The sequence below is a fragment of the Caloenas nicobarica genome, chromosome 6 (assembly GCF_036013445.1).
Source record: "Caloenas nicobarica isolate bCalNic1 chromosome 6, bCalNic1.hap1, whole genome shotgun sequence".
NCBI classification, from domain to species: domain Eukaryota; kingdom Metazoa; phylum Chordata; class Aves; order Columbiformes; family Columbidae; genus Caloenas; species Caloenas nicobarica.
The window spans coordinates 18,230,821-18,253,038 of NC_088250.1; positions in this window are offsets into that span (position 1 = coordinate 18,230,821).

Below are 22,218 nucleotides of genomic sequence, written 5' to 3' on the forward strand. Positions count from 1 at the left end.
CAGTAATTGAGCCCTGTTCATTCCAGTCTGTAAAATGATCATGATATAAAAGTCTAGCAAAATGCTTTGAGAAAAGACAATTTGAAAGTGCTGAGTTTTGCTATTTGAAATACATTTCATATGGGAAGAAGTAGCTTTGAAAACATGATAAAATATCAAAATTTTATATTTGTAGCTCTCTTTATTTCAGTTAGTATTAATTTTGGGTTTCTTTAGTACATAATAACTTACTATGTATCAAAAGAGAATGAAATGCATGTGTTTGTGTTTATTAGTCAGAAGGCTTTACTGTAACTGTCCAGATTTATAACAGCGGTAAAATGGATTCATAGAGTTTTAAGGCTAAAAGAAATCATCATGATTATCTAATTTGACCATATATCATAAAGGATATGGAATAGACACCTGTGGGCTTTTATGAGTAGCAAGGAAAGCAGTCAGTGTCATAGCCAAATGTAAACTGAACTTGCTTACTTGTGTTGATAATTGTGTAGCAGCAATTTATCCAGCAGCATTTCTAATCAAGTAGAGAGTCTTACACTTTTGGTGGTTTTGTGCTAAAGATATCATATAAGAGGCCTAGGAAAGTGCACAGTTGTCTTTGTCAAAGATGCAGGAAATGAGGAAAAATGGAATTCAGTTTGGCAAGATTTTGGTGGGAAAGTATTTCATTAAAATTCTACTGCTCAGATTAATGAAATACTATTTATAGTGAAGAGAAAATATAACAATTGTGGAAAGTGGTATTCTCTTTAAGGATGGAGTTTTAAGAAAGAATCACAGTTCATGAGGACATGTTATTGCTCGTTATGTAACTGAGAAGAAGTAAAATTTCATGTGTCATCAAAACTAATGAGTGACAATACCATGCTATGCCTGAATTTGATTTTATACTCTTGAGTCACTGATAATTGGTGCAGAGTGTTTTTTTTAATTTATCAACCTAAAAAATCCTTATTAGTATTACTAGTAATATCAAATGCCATCAGTTTCATATGTGTCTATTAACATGGAATATGAATGAATGCCATCAGTGTTATGAAAGAATTTCCCAATAGAGTGGAGATAGTTGAAAGCAACCAGAGTGACAAATGATTTTGGACTTGTTTTTGGTTTTGACATTGCTTTTGGACTCTTAGGAAGGTCACAAGTTAAGGATAAGTTGTGTTTAAATCAGGAGCAGAGTATTAATGTGTATGTTGAAGTCATTTTGTCCTCTAAGCCTATCTGGCTTAAAGATAAGGAACCTGCCTCTACAGGGGACAGTAAAAGGCTTCTTTCCTAAGTTCAGGCCTGTATTCCTTGACCTGGAAGATAATGATTGCAGTCCCAAGTCTTTTTCAGGTGTGTGTCCATGCGTTTGTGTGTAAAAGATCTACAGAACAATACATTTGCAAAAAATAGCTACATTACTTTAGTAGGGAAAGCCCTATGCAAAATGACCATTACTGGTTAGACAGTAATCCACAACACTGGGGAGAATGTTACTTGCATCTTCAAAAAAGGAATTTGCTGTTTCTGGTTCACTAAGAAATCATTAAGTGTTGTGATGCAAAAGAAGTCATTCCTTTCCCATCCGTCACAACCAGCGAAAAAGAAAAAATTCGCTAAGTAATGCTTTTTGTATAGCCTCCTGATCTTAGTGCTGTGCATGTATACTAAGCTGTGAAATGTTTCCTTTATTTATTGCTTGAAGCAGAGCCTATTGCAAATTGTATTTCCTTCTGTAGAAATTTCAAGTGAATAAATGCATAGATCCTGGCACATTTCCACTGAAAGGGAAGGAGATACATGGTTTAATTGTTTATATTACTTTCTGGTGTTTTGGCTGCTCATAATGATTGTTATTTGCTTTCTTTTGACCAGGCAGCAAATTAACTAAACTTTCCATAACTATTTATTGGCATGTGAGTTATATGTGAAATTCAACTCAATCCAAAGGTAAATCTTAAAACTGTGCATGTTTCAGGTCTTAACTGTAAACTCAGCAACAGAGCTTAGCACACAGTGTGTGCTAATCCCACTCTGATTGGAAGCTGTAAATTTTCATTTCAGCACGACTGGGTCAGTTTGAGTTCAGTTACGCTGCAGAATGAGCAGTTTACATGTCACATTACCACTGCGTGCTAACTCATTCTTTCAGTACTGAAGAACTGATTACCAGATGTCATTTGTGGAGGTAGAATCTTAATGAATATGAAAGTCCTGTTCTACTGACAAGATAGATATACCATTTTGGGAAGTATTTAAGCAAACATATTGAGATACCTTTAATTTTTATATATGTATATATATACTAAATGTTAATAATATGAACAATTTTTATTTTAATAATATATAATAATGATTTTATCGTAATAAGACACTTTAAGAATTTGTGACTTCTAATAACGTGCTTTTTAAGTGTTAGTTTGAAATTCAAAATCCCCCCAGGTTACTTGTATGTAACTGAAAATAGCTTTTAACCAGTGTTTATGGTTGCAAAACAGTGTCTATTAGATTTATTCCCAAAGTGCTGCTTGCATTTTAGTGAAATGATCTGTAGCAAATTTAAAAATACATGCAAGAAAGATGAACCGCTTTCTCAGACTAAGTATGCATCACTGGTGATGCATCATTGTCTTTTATACCTTCGTCATCATATCTCATAACACTAATACGCAAATTTGTGCACTACTCAGAGGGTTTAGTAAATTTTATTTTTCAGTGATTTATGATGGTGCTCTTTTTTGCATGATTCTGCAGAAGAAAGATCCTGCATACCTCCAGTGTTATTTAGATCATGTCTTTAGTAACAGGAACTAGTTCATATGTAAACAGGAACTTAAGGCTGAGCTCAGAGGGTGTTGGTCAGTGGTACAATGTCCAGCTGGAGGCCAATAGCAGTGTAACCCAGGGGTCAATAGTGGGCCCAATACTGTTGAATGTTATCATTAATATTTTGGATTATGGGGCAGAGTGTACTCTTGGCAAGTTTGCTGATGACACCAAACTAGGAGGAGTGGCTGATACAGCAGAGGATTGTGCTGCCATCCAGAGGGACCTCAAGAGGCCAGAGAAATGGGCTAACAGGAACCTCATGAAGTTCGAGATAGGGAAATGCAAAGTCCTGCACCTGGGTAGGAATAACCCCACTCACCAGTACAGCTTTGCAGAAAAGGACCTGGGGATCCTGGTGGACACCAAGCTGAACATGAGCCAGCAATGTGCCCTTGCAGCAAAAAAGGCTGCTGGTATCCTGGGCTGCATTAGAAGGCGTGTTATCAACAGGTCACAAGGGAGATGATCCTTCCCCTCTACTCAGCATTGGTGAGGCAACACCTGGAGTATTTTGTCCAGTTCTGGGCTCCCAGTACAAGAGAGACACAGACATACTGGAGACAGTCTAACAAAGGGCCGCTAAGATGATTATGGGACTGGAGGAAAGGCTGAGGGAGCAGGCACTGTTTATCCTAGAGAAACAATGGCTTGGGGGGATTACAGCAGTATATATAAGTATCCGAAAGAAAGGTGTAAAGATGGAGCCAGGTTCTTTTCAATGGTAACAGGACAAGGAACAATAGGGACAAACAGGAGTCCAGAAGACAGGAGATTTTGTTTGAATGTGTGGGTGCGGGTGAATGAGCATTGGCACAGGTTGCCTGGAGTCTTCCTCCTTGGAGATACTCAAAAGCTGCCTGAACGTGGTCCTGGGCTACCTGCTGTATGGGACTTTGCTTTAACAGGGGGGTGGGACAAGATGATCTTCAGAGGTCCCTTCCTACTTCAATCATTCTGTGTGTGCACCTCTTAAAGTTAAAATTATTCAATTAAAATAACTAAATAAAATAAAAGCCCTCAATGCCAAAAATGGGGTGTAACTTTGATGAATAATTGTTGTGTTGCTTCACCAAGTGTTTTGGCAGAATAGCAGGGCATGGAAAGATGTATTCTGAATAATCATTGACTTTAATTTCTCATCTTGTGCTTGCCTTTTTTTTTTTTTTTTTTTTTAACTGGCATGACACTGCCGAGGAGCAATAGGAAAGTCAGCAGAGGAATTACAGACAAGAGAGCTAGAAATTACACCTTGGTAGAATTTCATCACTGTGATAGCAGCCTCCCTCAGTTAAGGTTTTGGTGGTAAAAGCATCAGGAAGCATTTTTAGCAAGATAAGTTTTTACAGAGCAATCTCCATTACTGCGAACTATGAATAATGCCAGCCCAAAACCATGTGTACCCTTGGTCTGGCTCATGACTATAGTTAAACTTCTGTCTGCTGCTGTTTGAAGTGCTTGAAGACAGCCAGCCACACCCATTCTGGTTAAAAAAATACAGTGAAAACAAATATTTCCAAGTTTTCCGTGTTCTCTTTTCTGTCATATTTGGAAGATGGCAGAGATGTACTGAAGAAGTATTACTTACATGCAGAGAACTTCATAAATATCAGCCTTCTTATTTTAATTCTGCCTGGCTGGTTCTTGGTTTAGAGAACCTGGAGACCAGATGCTGTATAGAGGATAGACTTCCTGGCAATAACCCAACTTTGTAAAAAAGAAAATGCTGTGCAGAGAATGATGAAGAGCTGGCTTTCCAAAGTTTAGAATAATTTCATTGATTTACAACCAAAGCACAACTAGTGATAGTTACCATATACATCTATCATAGCAAATGAACTAGATTATCGTAGACAGCTGAAATATTCCAAATAGTGAATAACAGAAAGAATAACAAATCTGCAGTTTGAAGGAGGAATGTGTTGGGAGTCGGGTGCTGCTAGATATTAGCTGACTCATTGATAGGAAGGCCAGTAAGAGGTTTCCTTTAATAACTTGTCTGGCTTTATAGTTGTGAAGACCTACCTATTTCCTTTAATCTAAGGCCCTATAAAGCTACTTTGCGTTATAATGGTGGTCTGGTTAACTGGTGAAGGGCACAACTGTCAGTTCTGCTCTGAAATAATTTACAAAGATAGATCACTTGGTATACGTGGTAAAATCAATCTAGTAAAGTTTCTAAGAAGTGCAGAGACTATATAGGTTTCTGTATGGCCCACAACTTGAGTTTCTCCAAATCTCACTGCTGTTGCATTAGCAGTTTTTATTTTCCTTGCTCCTTTCCTTAACATAGTCTCACAAAGAACTCACAAAGGCTTATGTAGAACAGACTGCTGAAGAGCTTTGATTTCTGCAACTTAAAACAGAATCTTTGAAACTTGTCAAAATGTACAGATTCGGGAGGCGTGATATTGTTCTCCCAAGTGCATGTGTGCGTACACACTCTGCCTGTACATTCACACACTGATAGGGGAAGAATGCTTCAATCTCACAAAGCAATTTTTTTTTTAAATTTATTTTTTAAAATTTTTTAAGTGCTGCCATTTGTTCTGCATTGTTTTATTTGGGAAATTTGCTCTCTCCTGTTTGTTGTTCCTTAAATTCAGTCCAAGAACAGTTTCATTAGATATTGATGGCAGTAGGAGCTGCGCAGGCAATGGGAGTTAGCTGGCATAGCAAGTGACTGAAATTTGTCACTTTTTCCTCTTGCACAGGGACATCAATGGAATGAGGAGGTATTTGTCTGAAGTGCTGTGGGTAAGCTGAGAGACCACAAACTGCTTTCATGTGTTCACGACTTCCTGGGTTGAGAGAGCGTTGTACTTTGGTTTCTGTGAAGACAGACAGTCAGCAAGCATGAGGAAAGTTTGTGTGGCCCAGTCTTTCCATACTATGTAGGCTTCAGACCTCTTGTCCTGCTTGTAGAGTCCTACTTGTAGCTTCCTACTAATCTTGCAAATCCTACTGATGTTCCTGTCTGTCTGGTACTTTCAAAAATATATCAAGATCAGCTTGACCATCACTAGGAAAAACAGCTCTTCATTTGATGTATTTATCACAGGGACAAATGCTTAAAAACATAGTCAATGACATCACTAGTGTCTACATTTCATTTACAGAGTCTTTTAAATCCATGACATTTACTTCCTGGCAAGACATGAGGGAAGTAGCGTGCGGCCCAAATTGGAACAGAATTTATTAACTGCTTCATTGGCTTTTAACCTAGAGATGCAGGACTACTTTATCTTTCTATCAGAATTAATTAAATTAAAACAATTAAGCTTTTTTCTTGTTCTTTTATGCTCTTTTTCTTACTTATTGCCTTAGTAGTGTTTGGTTACTATCCTATTTTTCAAATTATAATTAGACAATCTACTTTTGTCACTATATCTTGGCAGATTTCAGGCACCATTGGAGCTTATGTTTCAAACAAGGTAATCACAAAATAAGAAAAAAATCAAGGAGGAATATGCTTTCCTATCAGCTGGTTCTAGATAAAAATCTAGTATACATATTGACTAATCAAGTTCGTTGTGTGCTGTAGGCACTTATATAGGAAAACAACTTGGAGCACTTGTAAAATTTCTGTCTTTCATGTACATTGATTTGGAGCATTAGGCCAAGCCGTATTTCTGTAACTGCTTCATGAAAGTAAAAGGCAGTGTCTTACTGAGCTTGGAAGAAACTCAACAATTTAAAATACCAAAGTACTTTTTAATAACTCTCTTGGGTCTTTTTCATCTGTTTGGTTTTGGTTTTTTTTTTAATCATGTGTTATACTCTGTGATCTGAGTTGTTACCTTACTTCCTACCTTTATGCTCAGAATGGAATATAATCAATAAAAAAACTTAATTCCAAATTCATTTCTTTCCAGTGTCAATAAACAGCTCAGCTGTAATTTGTTGTAATATCCATCTTATGTGCCATATCTGTGCAAGTTTAGCAAGTGCTCTCCTCTTACAAAGCTTTTGTGAAAAGTGAAGCTTAGAGACTCTACTGGAAATTAATAGGAGCTAATGAATTTTCAAGTTTTCAAATATTCCACATTTATGACTCCTTCAGGTAAAAACCCCAGTGATTTACACAACACACTCAAAGGAGGATTTATTTCTTATTAAGTAAAAGGGCTGCATAAAAACACCTATTGAATTCAGTGACCACTGAGTTTCCCTGAAGAAAAGCTGCACTTGGAACTCTGCAGACATAGACATTAAAATAATAATAAAAACCAGGCTGTTGCAATAAATAGTTTTCATTACCACATCAAAGAACTACACTCTTCTTTCCTTGCTTCGAGTTTGACAAACAAGCAAAATGTCAGGAGATCTGCCTTCTGCTTGGCTTGTGTAGGTTGTTTAGTATCATCTTCCTTAGTTCCTGTCTATAAGAATTGCCTCATAGGGATTAATTAATTTTTATAAAAGGAAGTGAGATTTTTGGGTGGAATTCATGGTAGAAGTGAGAATTATCGGTACTACTTTTTGGAATTTTGAAAATAAAATCTTTATATACAGATTTTATTCTTACTCTTCGCAGACAAAAATATTTTCCTCTTAGTTACTTCTATGAGCTTCAGTATGTTTGCAACAGATCATGCACAATTATGTGGAATAAGCAAAAGGTCACATTTCAGACTTGAGAATCTTGGTTGTGTCACTGTTAATGTTGATCTAACACTTGCTTCATTAAGTGAAAGGAATTATTTTATCTTCTGTAACTAGGTGATAAAGAACGTAGGGGAAGATAACGTATGGAAACTTTAGTAAGACTCAGTGCAGTGGAGACATATAAAATGACTACAGTGTAATAAAGAAGTGTTAGGGTTAATCCGTTGCCATCCATCTTTATTTTCTATTCCACTCCATTGCAACCACAAATATGAACCTGACAGATGTTAGTAAAAGGCTGGATGTAATCCAGGCTACAATGGTAGTTGTGGATAGAAAGTTTAAAAGTTTCAACTCAAACCTGCAAGAAGCTGAGAAAAAAAAAAAGAACTTGGGCTCAGTGACTGGTGGACAAAACATCAATTAAACTGAGGAACTGTAACATAAATTCATATTGAGAAATACAAGGTTGATATAGCTTCATGAAAATAGGGAACTGGATAGCTTGAGATGTGTTATTTGTCACTATGGCTTATAATGGTGTTGAGATATAAGTAATTTATCACTGATTTTACATTGTGTGATGGGACTTTCTATGCTGGGATTGGTCAGCTGAACACCACAAGGGTAGGATTAGTGTAATGGGCAAGCCTTAGCATTAAGGGATAGAATGTCATAATTCTCATGTAAATATGATTCAAGAGTTCAAGTTTCAAAAATCATATTTTTAAATTTCTGCTATGGTCCAATATTTCAGCTTAAGTAAGTGTTTGTGATTGTCAGAATGCAAATAAAAAATACGAGCTTGGAACACAGCTTACCCTCTCTTGCCAAGGTAAGGATAAGCGTATTTCTTTCTTTCACCTCCCCAGTGCCACTGATTTTTTTGGCTAAGGGCATGGAAAATATATCTAGCTTAAGAATACAGGAGTATCTTTGTAACAGTCGATCTGTTCAGCAATCTTTAATAATGCTGTCTTTATTAACCAGACTCCTTTCTCACCTATCATGTTTTGATGCCGAGTTCAATGAAACCTATGTGGTATTAGAAGTATTACTATCTAACTGAGCTACTCTTTGCAACTTAAATAGCTGTTCCTAGTGAATTAATAATAGTTTTCTCACCCTTGCTAACATTATATACTTGTTTGGTTCAGGAAAGCATGAAAACCTTGGACTTTGGCCAGAAAATGTTCCTATTGTTTTTGCTGAAGAACTGAGAGAAAACAGCTTTTTTTTTTTTTAAGTCAATCTTCACTGCTCTGCAACAAAATGCAAGCTAGACCTCTTTACAGATAATATTCTAGAAATTAGGACATACAAGCAGTAGAGACTTACATGTTTGTAGCGAACTATATCTTGGCTCTGTCCCATTTGTTCTTAGATATTTTTCCAGTAGTAATGCATCATGTAGCTGTCTGCTTTCATATATCTGTTACTCAAAAGTCTCTCAGTTTTTAGGATCAGTAGAGCTGAAATCCAGAACTTCATTTTTTGTGTCAATGCCTCAGTTTTGGCTGAGGTATTTCTTCCATTATTGGGAAGAAAGCAGCTGAAGCAGTCCTACAGACTGGTTAGTTACCCAGGAGAGTAACATCTTTTATGACCAATAGGTATTTTTAGAAGAAAGACAGAATGTTCCTTCAATAAAGCTTGCAGAATTTTTTCCAATGGAATGATGTCTGTTTGATGGAACAAAAACGTTCCACAGGAATGTTCATTCTGTCACAGCTATCAACAGAAAGCAGGCAGGGAGGTGGGCTTTTATTTTCTTGCCAGGTTTTGTACCAATCAACCAGCTCATCAACAGCTGTGTGACCTCTTTTCTAGGCTCTCCAAGGTCTTGACCTGGCAAGCTCTCAAGCTTCTCAGTATCCCAGTTTATCACTTGATGGGCAGCCAGCTTTTTCTCTGGCTGCTTGTCCGGATCATGGAGTGGCTTGCTCCTGGATTGCCTAAGCTTCCAAGTGTCTTGCTGACTGGCTTTCTTCCCTTCTATTTAGTTCCTCAAATGCCATTTCCACAGACTGCCTCATTCCTTGTCTCCTTGGCTTTTGAGATGTGGTTACTGTGAGTGGCCTGTTGTACATCTTGTTGGCTCCCTGGTGGATAAGCATCAGAAATCCAGCTGGCTTGCTGTCCAGAAGTAGCTTCCTAGCTGGTTGCGTGTTTAGCTGCTGTATGGATGCTCTGTAAGGCTTGCCGTCACAGGCACTTGGTTTCTGCTGGTGGTCTGCTCAGTGGGGTTCTCTAGACTTTTTTTTTCAATTTTCTTACCACAAAACATGGGGTTTTTAAACTTTATATAATGATTAAATGTAACTCTTTAAATAAATATTTGCACAGTTTTCACAGAAGAGTCCTAAGAATTTAACTACCTGTGTTCTTCAGTGAGCAGGAGGTTTTTTAAAGGAACACTGTAAATTTAAAAAGCTAAATATATGTAACATCTCTCCATCTCTGCTTTTTTTTTTTTTTTTTTTTGCTAACTGATGTATTTTGTCCTCTTATTAAAATGCTTTCCTTCTATGAGTTTCTAGAAAAACTCACACGACTCAGAGAAGGTGACAAACTTTTCAGGGATAACACACTATATACCAAATAAACAAATATTTACCCGGAAAAAATACTCTTTGGTTATTTATAAGTTTTGTCAATATATGTGCAAAAAGTAAAAGCACTAGGAAATACTGCAAAATTATATTTAAAATAATGGAATTTCATTTAAAATATCTTACAACTAAGAATATAATCTAGTGAAATTTTTTAAAAAATGTTATCTCACTATGTCTGGCCTGTGGAGGGAGAGGCAAACCTATTATTTAGGAACATCACGAAGCCCACTTGGGACATCACTGTTTAGAAAGTTTCGATTTTGAATTTCCCCTATTTTTGTTCCTTGAACTACTTTCTGGTACAGATGCTGTTCTTTATTCCTGTCTTTTTCTTATATTTTGCTCTCTCTTTTCTTTTGTGAGTTACCAAGTATGGCAAGCTTGAGCATCTGATGCTGAAGGCAGTCACCAAAGTCAAGACTGCAATTAAAGTTTCTGATTGGAATATTTTAAATGGTAGGCACTTAAAACAAACGAACAAACAAAAAACCCCAACCAACAAACCAACCAAAAAACAAACAAAAAACCCCCCCAAAAGCTAGGCAGTCACCTCTGCTGCTGACAAATGGTGCTTTATTCTTTTCCTAATCTGAAGTTTCAGTAAACTGCAGAAATTGGAAACATATGAAAAATTTTGTGAAAAAGGTAACCTTACACAATTGATAAGGATCCTAAAGAACAGGTAACTTGCTTTTCTCAAATGATGTCAACAGTTTGAAAAACGAGGTAATATTCTTTTGTAGTTTCAGTTAGGGAAGATGAAAGATGTGCTGGTCGTACTTAATACTACTGCAGTGTTCATGATAATGATGATGGTGAGACTATTCTATCCACTGAAGAAAATGTCTGCAAGCAGTCTTCTGTCAATACATCAGTATTTCAGAGTATTAGTTGGCTCCTCTTGAGGGGTGAAATAGTAACAGAGCATTGGGAATGGACTTCTAGTCACTGCTTGAGCCAGCTCCCTTTCTGTCCCTTTCCCGGCGAGTGGAAAGCTGTTCTGTTCACACTGCCGATGTAGATATGTGCAGTGTTTCCATAAGAAGGAGTACTGAATGGAGCAGAGGAAATTCACAGGGAAAGACACATCTCTGTGTAGAGGATGCAGTTTAAGGAGATGAGAGAGAAGTCCTTTGTACAGTTGGTTTGAATGTTTATTTAAACAGGATATAAATCTTCAGTGACTGATCTTTAAAGCAAATATTTACCCATTGCTTCTGGACCTAATTCAGGCGCTGATTCACATTCTCTCTCCTTTTCCAACACTTCAAGATATTCAATGTGTTCCTCTTTGGCACATGTTGGAAGATGATAAAAACTGTTACAAGTCTCATATCTGTGTTTGAAGCTTGGACAACTATAGTGCACTCTTGGTACTTAAAAGCTCTTTCCTGTAGGCCATGAGGCCAAAGGAAGGTATCCAGAGTATATTGCTGAGATTTAAATATGTCTCTTTGGCTAAGAAAAACACCCAGGTTAAGGCAAAGCAACATTTGTCTACCTTGTAATTAACGTGAAAGCTTTGTACTGTGTTACTAGGAACTCTTCACCTGTTATTTGGCATCATCCAGCTGGAAAAAGGTGAAAACAAGGCTGTGCAAATGGCTAGAAGTAATTTATAAAAACAAAACAATTAGACTGGCTTTGCTGAAATTTCTGGACTGGAAAAGGACTAGTTTTTCTGAAAGGAGTACTACACATAGTAGTTTTTCTGAGTATCTCTGTGAACTGTGCCACTTACAGCAACCTTTATGTTCCAGGCAATAGCAGAAACTTTCATGCTTTTATATATACAATATAGGAAGAGGGGAAAGGATGTTATTTGCAAATAGTAGAGGGGGAAATGGTTCCTGCTTCTAGAAAAAGAGAAAGAATCTTACGCATTTATCAAACAGAACTGGAAGTTCTCCTCAGCTGAGTGGTCCTTGCTAGTTTAGCTAGTAGTATTTATCATTATCATATCAAATTCACTATTCATGAGGTTTATTATTCGTTAATAAGTCATCAGATTTTTATGGTATCAGGCAAGTATTATTACATAGTATACCTAGCAGTGAAGTGATAAACCCTGAAAAAAAGCTTTATCTAATTAAACTGTAATGGTTGATCTGGCTCGTAACACCGTAACAACTTTACCCAGTTATTCTGTGTTTTGGCTCCCTATGGATTTGAGTTCAGTTCCCATATTCAGTCTGTTTCTAGGCCTGACCATAGCAGTCTGAAATACATATGTCTTCACCAGCACAGCCTCATCCAAGACCATTTATAAAGCCAAAGAAAGTGTCAAGCAATGTAGGAGGACTTAGAAAGACATTAGTGCATGAAAAAGATTTTCACAAAAGCTGGATATGGATTTGATAACACAGATCTATATGAGGAGGAATTATCCCAGATTTTATTATTTCAGAGTTCAGTACAAAAATCAAACTTGTAATTTACTTCTACTACTTCAAAAATTCTCCTCCGAACCCTTTGGGAGGTATTATATGAAATACCACATAATATAAGATAAGAGACTTCTACAATTGGTTACAATAAGTTTACAAAGCAATTTGAATGCCTGCCAATGTTAGTGTTTTAGAGAGTTTCTTCCTTTCCACACCCTTTAAGCATCCGTAAAGTATTTCCAAGAAAAGAAAAAGGCATAAAGATAATACAGTATGTTTGGCATTTCTGATAAAGAAAGGCCTGATTTATGAACCTTTTGCACACCACTCATATTCACAGTTCGTAGATTTAAACCCCTTTTTGCATTGCACGTGCAATTTCCTTCTGTTTGACAAACAAAGAATGGGGTTCCTGAAAGCAATTGAAATTGGCTTACACAGCTTACATCATGTTCTATCATGACAAACAGGGAGCACATTTATTTTCCTCAAAGGTTCCTGGTATGACGATTGCGAAAATAACTGGCTTGTGTTCACTCCACGTACGAATATATAAACACAGAGGAGGTAAACGAACCACCTCTAGGGCAAGCCAATGTTCTCCAGTTTTCCAGAGGATACCAGGGTTTGCATCTTCTTAATGGATCCTGGAAAAAGTAAGAGGCTGGAGCTGAGGTTCCCCTGTCCTGCAGTTAGTCAAATTAATTAGAAGACCAATGGGGCATGTGTAACATCCTGGAAAGGTCTTTGGAGTTCTAGATAGAAGTTTGTTTCTGCAGTTCAGCAGAGAGTGCTTCTGCACAACTGTTTCCTAAGGGCCATGAGTAAGTTTCTGAGCCTAACTTTCAGATTTTTTTGTATGTAAATGACTGCAGTAGAGTTTTACAGCTATTTTTCTCAGTATTAATTTCCGTGTTTAATTGATACAGCCAATACATATGAAGCGTTTAGTCTCTCCAAAGAAAGATTAACTCTTACCTGCTTGTTGGAATTTGTATTAATTTAATTTTAGACTAAACACTTAAAAAAAAATGATTCACCTTTTGTATCTGAATGATCTGCATGGATTCGCTCTGGATCTGAGGCTGTTCCTAAAAGGGACACAGGCTTTGCTATTATAAAACTGCACAGTAAAATGAAGCCATCTGTGTGATGGATGTGATGCATGATGTAAAATTGTCATTAACCTTTACCACAGCACCATTAAACTGGTCAAGAAACATGACTATGCAACATTTGGGCACACAAATAATATATTTACTAATGTTTATTTAACTAGGAACAACATCTCAATCAGCTGTAATCTTTTACTGAAAGTATTTGTGGCCAAGGGAGCACTTACACTGTCTTATAACTTCTGTCTCTCTTATGTATGGCCTAAAGGAACAACAGCAGAAATATGCCTGCAGGCTATATTTGTAATGTGTAATTCTTAGAGAACAGGGATTGTTACAGTTGAGAGGTGTTATAGAACACCTAAACAGATGCTAAATATATCTGGTCCACTGAAACATGGTAACTTTGCAAGACAGTGGCTGATCTGAAACAAGGTCTTGATTGAGAGACTGTAACAATTCTACAAGAGAGCTTTAGTATAAAGAATCTGTGCTCTAGAGACACTAAGTAGACATTGACACAATTGACCATTGTGGTCTACTCTGCCAATAATATGCATACTGAAGAGAAGTCATTAGTCTGCAGATTGGAGTCTCCTGCACTGCTCCATGACCCAGCCAACACTATATTCTTTACTGCTGCCAGGTATTGATAACATGCCTATAAAATTCTTTTGTATGTGCTTTGTAGTGGAAAAATATTATAGATCACTGAGTGTCAGAAGTATTGTCTTGGAACTTCCATTTGACAATAAAACTCCATACTGCAGGAAAACCTTCCTACTCATGATTTTAGATTAATTCAAGACAATATAAATAGCAGTTTTAATGTTTTGCTACTGTGGAATTGTTTATTTCATAACTGAATTCAATCAAAATAGAAAATATCTTTTCTAAAACAAATAATCACCTTTCTAGAAAAGATAGGTAATAATAATGAGTTAGTATATACCCACAAGTGCAAAGACAGAATTAAGGCTGAAAATTTATCATTAACAGGCGTAAATATTACTTAATTGTCAGGTATGGTGTACCACACAGTTTGTTGCAGTCACTCCTTACTACTATGAAAAAATGGCATTTGTTATTAACTTCAGGCTCTCTAGTTCAGGGAGTTTGTCAGAACCTTTAATTTATAGATAATTTTTTATTTTAATTAAGATATTATGTAAATTTTACATGATTTTGTCTGGAAATTACTCCTTATACTTTAAAGATAACAGTAAATAAACAATACCTGTTAGTAATATGCGAACTCCCGAGGACAGGGTTTCAAAGGACTACAGATGCATATTCAAATCATATTGAAGAAACAAGACTGCAGTTTGGTTTAATGTTTGCACTAGAAATTTCATAAATTTCCTATTCAGAAAAAACAGAAATGACCTGAAAAAGGGCATGAAAACAGCTTTATTTGTAATACTTCCACTGTTTCTTTTCCGGCTTTGATGAAAACATCTATTAAATATGGTCTTCTTTCTTTCTACATCTAATTCCCATTTTAAATTTTGACTTTATCTGTGTGTGAATAAAAACATCTTTCTGGCAACAAGTGGAAAATAAACAACTGAAAGTACTGAGCAACTTCCCATGGGCAACTATGCATTGAGAACATCTGAGCATTGGTTACAAAATTGTAGTTCAGTTGGGGTTTTTTTTCTGTTTTCTGAGCAGGGGCTAGATGATAAGGATAGTAGTGGTTTGTATTTAAACCGCATAAAACCTGTAATGGTGCTAGGAATGCAGAACGTACTGTGGGTACTGACATTGGCGAAACATGTCACATGCCATGTGACACATCAACCTTCTCCTGTGACCCAGTGAATCCTTTGAGCCAGGTGTGGTACCAGTGCTCTGTTTGTGTGCTCAGATGCCAAATAACTCAGTCTACTGGGATTTAAGAGATTTGTCCTCCTATTGCAGTTATAAAATGGGAGCCTTTACATTCAAATATTATGATGGTGATTTAACACATACTGGACATTTTGTGTTGGTAGTGAAAACATATCAAAGTTGAAAAAAAATCCATGACTTTATTGGAAGCAGCTCCTTTAATTTGTTTCTTTGATTTCTTCTGTTGGTTGTTTGGACTTCCGAACTTTTAAATCTTTTCATACAAAGCACATGGGATTTATATGCAATTGAATGCAACTTACATTCAGAAAAAGCTCAGTTTTGCTTGTGTTTTCTGGGCCATCTGCAAAGTAAGCACAAGAATCAGCAAACTTACAAAGCCAGTTGTTTGTCCTAGCTCTGGTCAAAACACTGAAAGTTTGCCTGTGAACATTCTCTGAAATCCAAATGACTTATTATCAGGCTTCCTTTGCTTTTGATCCTGTTGTAGGATGATGTGTTTTCCTAATGATGCAGAATCTCTCATTAAGTTCAGGAAACAGGATATAAGGATAAGTCAATTGACTCAATTTATGGGCATAATAAAGCAGGCCCTATTACCTTCAGCAATCAAGGCAAGACAAGGTGAAACACAAAGTTGTAAAGTTATCATGACAAATAACTTCTTATTTACCTGTGAATACGGAGTTAATACACTGGTTTTTTGAAGGAGAATTTGAGGCATTAAAATGTGAAAATAATAGTCAGATTCTATTGTTTAATATGTCATCTCAGAATATTTCAGAATTCATTCGAAGCCAGAAATATCTGTTACTAAGGCATGAAGAACTACAAGAATTTTTTGAAGTATTTCCTAATGTCTGCTCTACATCTCCTTTTGGCCTTTCTGAATCAGTGTTAACAGCTGGGACATTTTTTTTTTCTTACTCGTAATATAATTAAAACCAAATTTAGTAGGAGAATAGATGTTTTGTCCGTTGGAGGCCTGTTAGTTTTTAAGAAGGTGATTGGCAATGTACACAGCTGTTCCTGACCATTATAAAGTTAAAACAGCGAAACAAGGAAAAGAGGCTGAATTTACCAAATATAGTTTCCTTTGTATGTTAGTGAAAACAAATTGTTGGACTGGCTAGCGGTCCTCATGCAGCATGCATAAATCAAACTCCTTTATACATACTGCATTACAGAAATTACAGATGAGACCTAATATCTTCCCAGTGAAAGCAATGCAATGGATGCTTCCAAACTGCATGGAACACAGTAACAGGTAAAGAAAACATTGGCAATTGGGATTTAAGCTATACTTTTTTGCCTTAGCAGGGAAAGAAATACTTTTAATTCCACTGGAATATAGTCCAAAACTGACCGAGAGATGTTGCTTATTCATGCAATTAAAAGTTGTCTTGAACTTCACCTACCTATATCCAACTAAGTTCAAAATTATGAAAAGAGTTCATGTGCTTGTGCATTAATGAAGTCTGTCATGGTACAAATGTTGCCAAAGGAGGAAAATGGGACAATACTGAAAGAAATGTGTGAAGCAAGTTGTCAGTCATTAGTACAATTCCCTGGTATTGAACTATGGTGCTCAGTAACAAGTCTGTATTGAGGTGCTCTGTATATGTGCTCTTGTTCTGAGGAATATTTAACACAGGGCTTTGATCACCTAGAACACTTTCTTTAGGGAACTGTAGGGAAAGATGCCTTTTTCTGGGTGTCTTAGGTCCAAATTCTGTCCAAACTGTAATACTTCACTCATTCTATTTTTGATTCATTCAAAGTGTCTTCTGTGGTGTGACACAGGAAGCAGATATTCTAAGGAGAATAATGTGAGTGACCCTTATGTATAATTTTTATGTTTGTTTGTAAAGTGCTTTTGAATCATAAGGAATTGTAAGTGCTAAGTGCAAAGGCATCACTAATATTATATAAATGTACATTCATTAGCATTAAAATTTCAGAAACAAATTATTTCCAGTGCCAGAACTTCTTCTTATGTTCAGCCACATAACAGGCAAAACTTGAAGTACTAGCAACACCATTCCTATGCCAAGAAAGACACTGCATTTCAACACAAGGGGCAAAGGAAGTAGAGTCAACACTGTGAATATTTTAACTATCCACTTTGTACAACTGCTGGATAAAATGATCTTGTAAGCCCATTTACCATGTCTCATCTTGCTTTTTCTCCCTTGATATTTGTGCCTACACTTCTGAATAACTACTGGTTACTGAAGTAGTAAGGAAAAAAGTATAACAGCAGGGACACTGCAGCTGCTGTGTAACGTAAATGTAATAAAGATATTGATGATTTTACTAACTTCTTTAGTGAATGATAATTTACCTCGGGAATAGGGATGAGTTTGCTGTCGATCATCATTATTTCATTCATTAGGTAGATGTTGCTCTGGGTGACATGCATGCTATTTGCCTTACCTGGTTTTAGCTTGGTTTTTCGGCCAGAAAGATTTGCATTTATTTGCTTCTTGTACTTGCTGTGAGCAGTAAGGAGAAGGAGACTGCTGCTCTGTGAGGAATGTGAAACTGAACCCTTATAACACCTAAAGAGCCAGAAAACCTCTAGGTTTTCTCTAGTGCTCTGTGCCCTAGGATTTGTAGTTGTTTGGCAGGAGCCCAGCCTTTTGATTTGGCTGATTTTTAATTTTTAACTTCACAGGTGACAACAACTTCAGTGGCTGTAGTAGCTGAACCTGACTTTGCAAGAGCATTTACGGGTGTCCCTTTAAGAATCAGTTCGTTGCTGCTGTCAGAGAACTTGAATAATTTTTGAGTGCTGCTTGTGATCAAATAATATCCAGAGAGGGAAGATAAATTAATATTTTCCTCTTTGTTCATATTCATAACTAAGCATTTTCTGTGATTGATATGAATATGTAACTTCCATTCCTCTGCTTCATTGACTCTCCCTCTTGTTTCAGACCTCATTTGAAACACTCTTCTGTTTGTTACTTAACTCCAATACTTAGTTACTAAACATATTTATTGGCAAATGGATAGGGTAATACCGAATGGCTCGTGAACGTGCATATTTTTATTGCTTTGTCCACTTAGCTACAGCTGAAAATACCATAGAAAAGAGCACAAACTTAGGGACTTTCCCTCAGTATAGGAAGGTTAGAATCAAATCTAAAGGCCTAAGAAAAAAAAAGAAAAAATAAAGAAAAAATAAACTCCATAAACTTTCCGGGAGAGTTTCAAGTGATTTCAGACTTCTGGGGGAGGAACAGAATGAAGGCTGGGATTTGAGGAGGCTAAGGATGTCAGGGGAAGGGAATGTTCAGTTGCTGGGGATCTGAAAGCAGGCATTGGTCAGCAGGGCTTCAGAAGGAGAATTTCAGAAGATTATAGGTAGGGATGAAGACTTAGGGCGTCGGTAGAGCTCTGGAGAATTTGGAGTTGGAGAAATCATAGCATTCAATTTGAGAAAGGATAGGAAATCACCTCCACAGTGTGAAGGTGAGCTTTGCGGAAAAGCTTAGTCATGTAAGAGCAACGAGCGCTCTGAAGGAGTTGGTGAGGGAAAAGGGACTGGAAATAATAGGTTTCAGGGTGCACATCTTTGTTGAGTCTGTGGTTGGTGGTTGGCCAGGTGTATGGTTCTGTTTGTCCCTTTCAGCCTTTCAGGATAGAACTGAAAATGAATGTAGCACATGTTGACTTCCAGGCATATGTGTTTCTTTTAAAAGTTGTATATAAGAAAAAACCCTCTATAGCCACCTTGTTAACTAGCAAATGCAGATCCAAGCAGTGACCATAGGAGCTGTACATGGTTGCTGAGTAGCCAACATTTATATTTCAAAAAGTCCATGCACATTTGAAAAAGTTCACTGCACATTCATGTGTCACTGCATGTTTTTATGGCCCTGCTGTGCATGCAGAATTGCTTATTTTCTTCAAATAGAAAAGAGGGTGAACCTGACCAGCACTACAAAATTGCATAGAGTCCTCTCCTAACATCTGGTTCCTTTAATACCGTAATAGACAAACAGCTAAACATTCAGTGGCTTAATTTCTTTTTCTTTTTGTAAATCTGAAGCATTCAGATGCATATCAGATCCTGACGTGCTTGCTGGTTTTAGTTAGGCGAAGTCACTACTGACTTTGAAGCCCATATCAGCTTTGTTTAGCTAATGAGCATTGACTTGAGAATTTAGCCCCAAATTCCTTCTATAAATAAATCATCTGGAGCTCTCACATAAGCAAACTGACTACTTATATTTCCAGTATTTTGGGAGTTTCCTAGCATCAGGAGCATCACAGAAGTGAATGACCTTTCTCACAATCCTTCAGTTTCACTTTGGAATTAGGAATTTAAAACAGAGGTTTATATAAAATGCGATTTTCCTGGCAGGAAAGTGAAGTAAGTTCAACAACTTTATACCCAGTAACACTCCCACAGAAACAGATAGCAGGAGTATTGGACTATAGTAGGAGCAGGAATGACAAGGCGTTGTAGGAAATAAGACTGTTTGACCAGACTTTTGTGGACTTACATCTGCTAAACATTATATCACATGTGGGCAGCTACACAGGTGTTATAAAACTGCTGGTGTTGAGGGACTATTTAATTAGCTAATTATGCTTATAAAGGGACAACTTAATCCGTGTGAAACTCCCCCAGCTGAAAACTCATTTTGTCATTGTATTTTCAAATTTTCTCTCCACAAATGGTGGTTAAGTAATAATTGGAAATGTAGAAGAAAAGAAAGAAAGAAAAAGAGAATCTAATTTGTCAATAAAAAAAATCGACTTTTAAAATTCCTCCCTGGTGGTCTGGTATTATTAAATATTCTCCTTGATTTTTTTTTTTTTATCTTGGTTTATTGGAGGGAGAAAAACAATTATCTGTAAACGTAATTTTTAATGCATGGTAATAAAAATAAATGGTACAGTTCTGCTGCCGCTCACCTAAATCTTCTTCCCTGGTGGTCTAGTGGTATTAAATAATCTGTTCCACATGTATTCATCATTTGCTGACAGGAAAAGGAAAACTTTTTACGTTTTATTGTCCACAAAACAAACACAATGTCAGTAAATCAGGTGAGGAAGACTTTTCTGAGGGTCACTCAAACTAAAGAAACCTTTTCCTTTCCCAGCTGGCGTAATTTTAGCTCTCTTAATTTACATGACAATTTATATGAAACTAGAAGGGCAGAAATTATTTCCAGGATGCCCTTTGTTTTTAGTTTTATTTTTGCCAGATAATATTTGTTATGGTTTTATTCTTTTCTGCAACAAATTAACTAAAGTGTTGAGTGTTCACCACAAACTATCCCATTGCTGATGAGTCATTCCCTTGCTTTAGGATATTTACTGTCTGTTTTACACTCAAACATAACACTTTTTTAATGTAAATCTCACAGTGCTTTACTAAATTAGATCAGCATTCTCCGTCCTGTTTCAAAGATGGATAAACTGATAGGAGGTGGCGCGCAGTGTGAACTTGCCTGCAACTGTATGGCAATTCCATGGCAAGAGAGGAAAATAGAACCCCAGCCTCTGTTGTTGGTGTTGTGGTGTTGGTTTTTTTTCCCCCATCTTACAGACCTTTCGTATCCTCTACTTCAAAAACATGGAGAATTTATTTTCCAAATGCCCTTAAAGAAATCAGCTTTTGGCAATGGAAGTAGAGTCATCATTAATTCTTATTAATCTTTTTTTATGGTGTTTGTGCAGTTTTTAAAAACAATGCTGGACAAGTTTTCCATTGACTAGTTCTAGACTATGTGATGTCATGGTGTGTGTACTTTCCTATCAGAGAAGAGAGACCAAAACATACTGATTTGTTGGACAAGGTATTATATGTATTAATACTGAACTTTTAAAATAGAACATTTCTTCACTGTTATAATTTTGGTTTTGGCACAAAGTTTAGTAACATGTTTTAGAGATTTATATGTGCTAAGTGATGATACTTTTCATTGTATAAAACAATATATATGATTTACTTATTAAATACAAGCCGATATTATTAACATATAAATCTCAAGTATTATACGGGATGTATACTTCATATGGCACATTGGGGATGTTGACAGAAACTGCTTCATTTCCTTTGGGTTGTTTTACTTGGGTACAGTTTGGACATTGAAAACAGCAGTGGGTAGAAAATGCATACTGGATCGTTTTTACAAAAGCTAGTGCAGGGGCTGTTTTTTTTCTAAAAAGCCTGTAAATAACAAGAGTGTAATAGACTGCCATGAGATGTAATTTTGATCTCATTATGCCGTGAAGACTTGATAAGAGAGGGAAACCACCAGAGAGGAATAGATTCTCTATCACAAAGATGTTAGAAGTAAAAAAATCATTCCAAATTGTTCAGGGCCCATTCTTGGGAAGCACAAATATTTTTGCTTTAAAATAGGAAGATATGTACATTTGTTTTTAAACATGAATTGCTTTCATCTCAGAGGTATAAAATAATTAACTTAAACTCTGATAAAATCTGTAGTTAGTAATTAAAAACACGTGCATTGTGGGACCGGAGGAATGTTTCCAGCTGAGCTGTGTGTGGCAGAAAGGAATCTCTACAGAGCTCAAAGCATTCCTGGTTTTATGGTAAATGTCTTTCTCTCCTCACTGAATTCTTATTAATCAGTTTTATTTACATGGCGTTGTAGTGATCCACTGAAGAGTAAAATGCTTTAAAAACATTTTGAAAGAGACATAAGAGCCCTTGAGGGAGTAGACTTTAATTTAGCAGCAAGTTCCATTATAAACCATATTCAGTGATAAGAGTTTGAAAACCTCCGAACTTCTTATATATGTATGTGTGTATGTATGTACTTATGTTCTACTGAT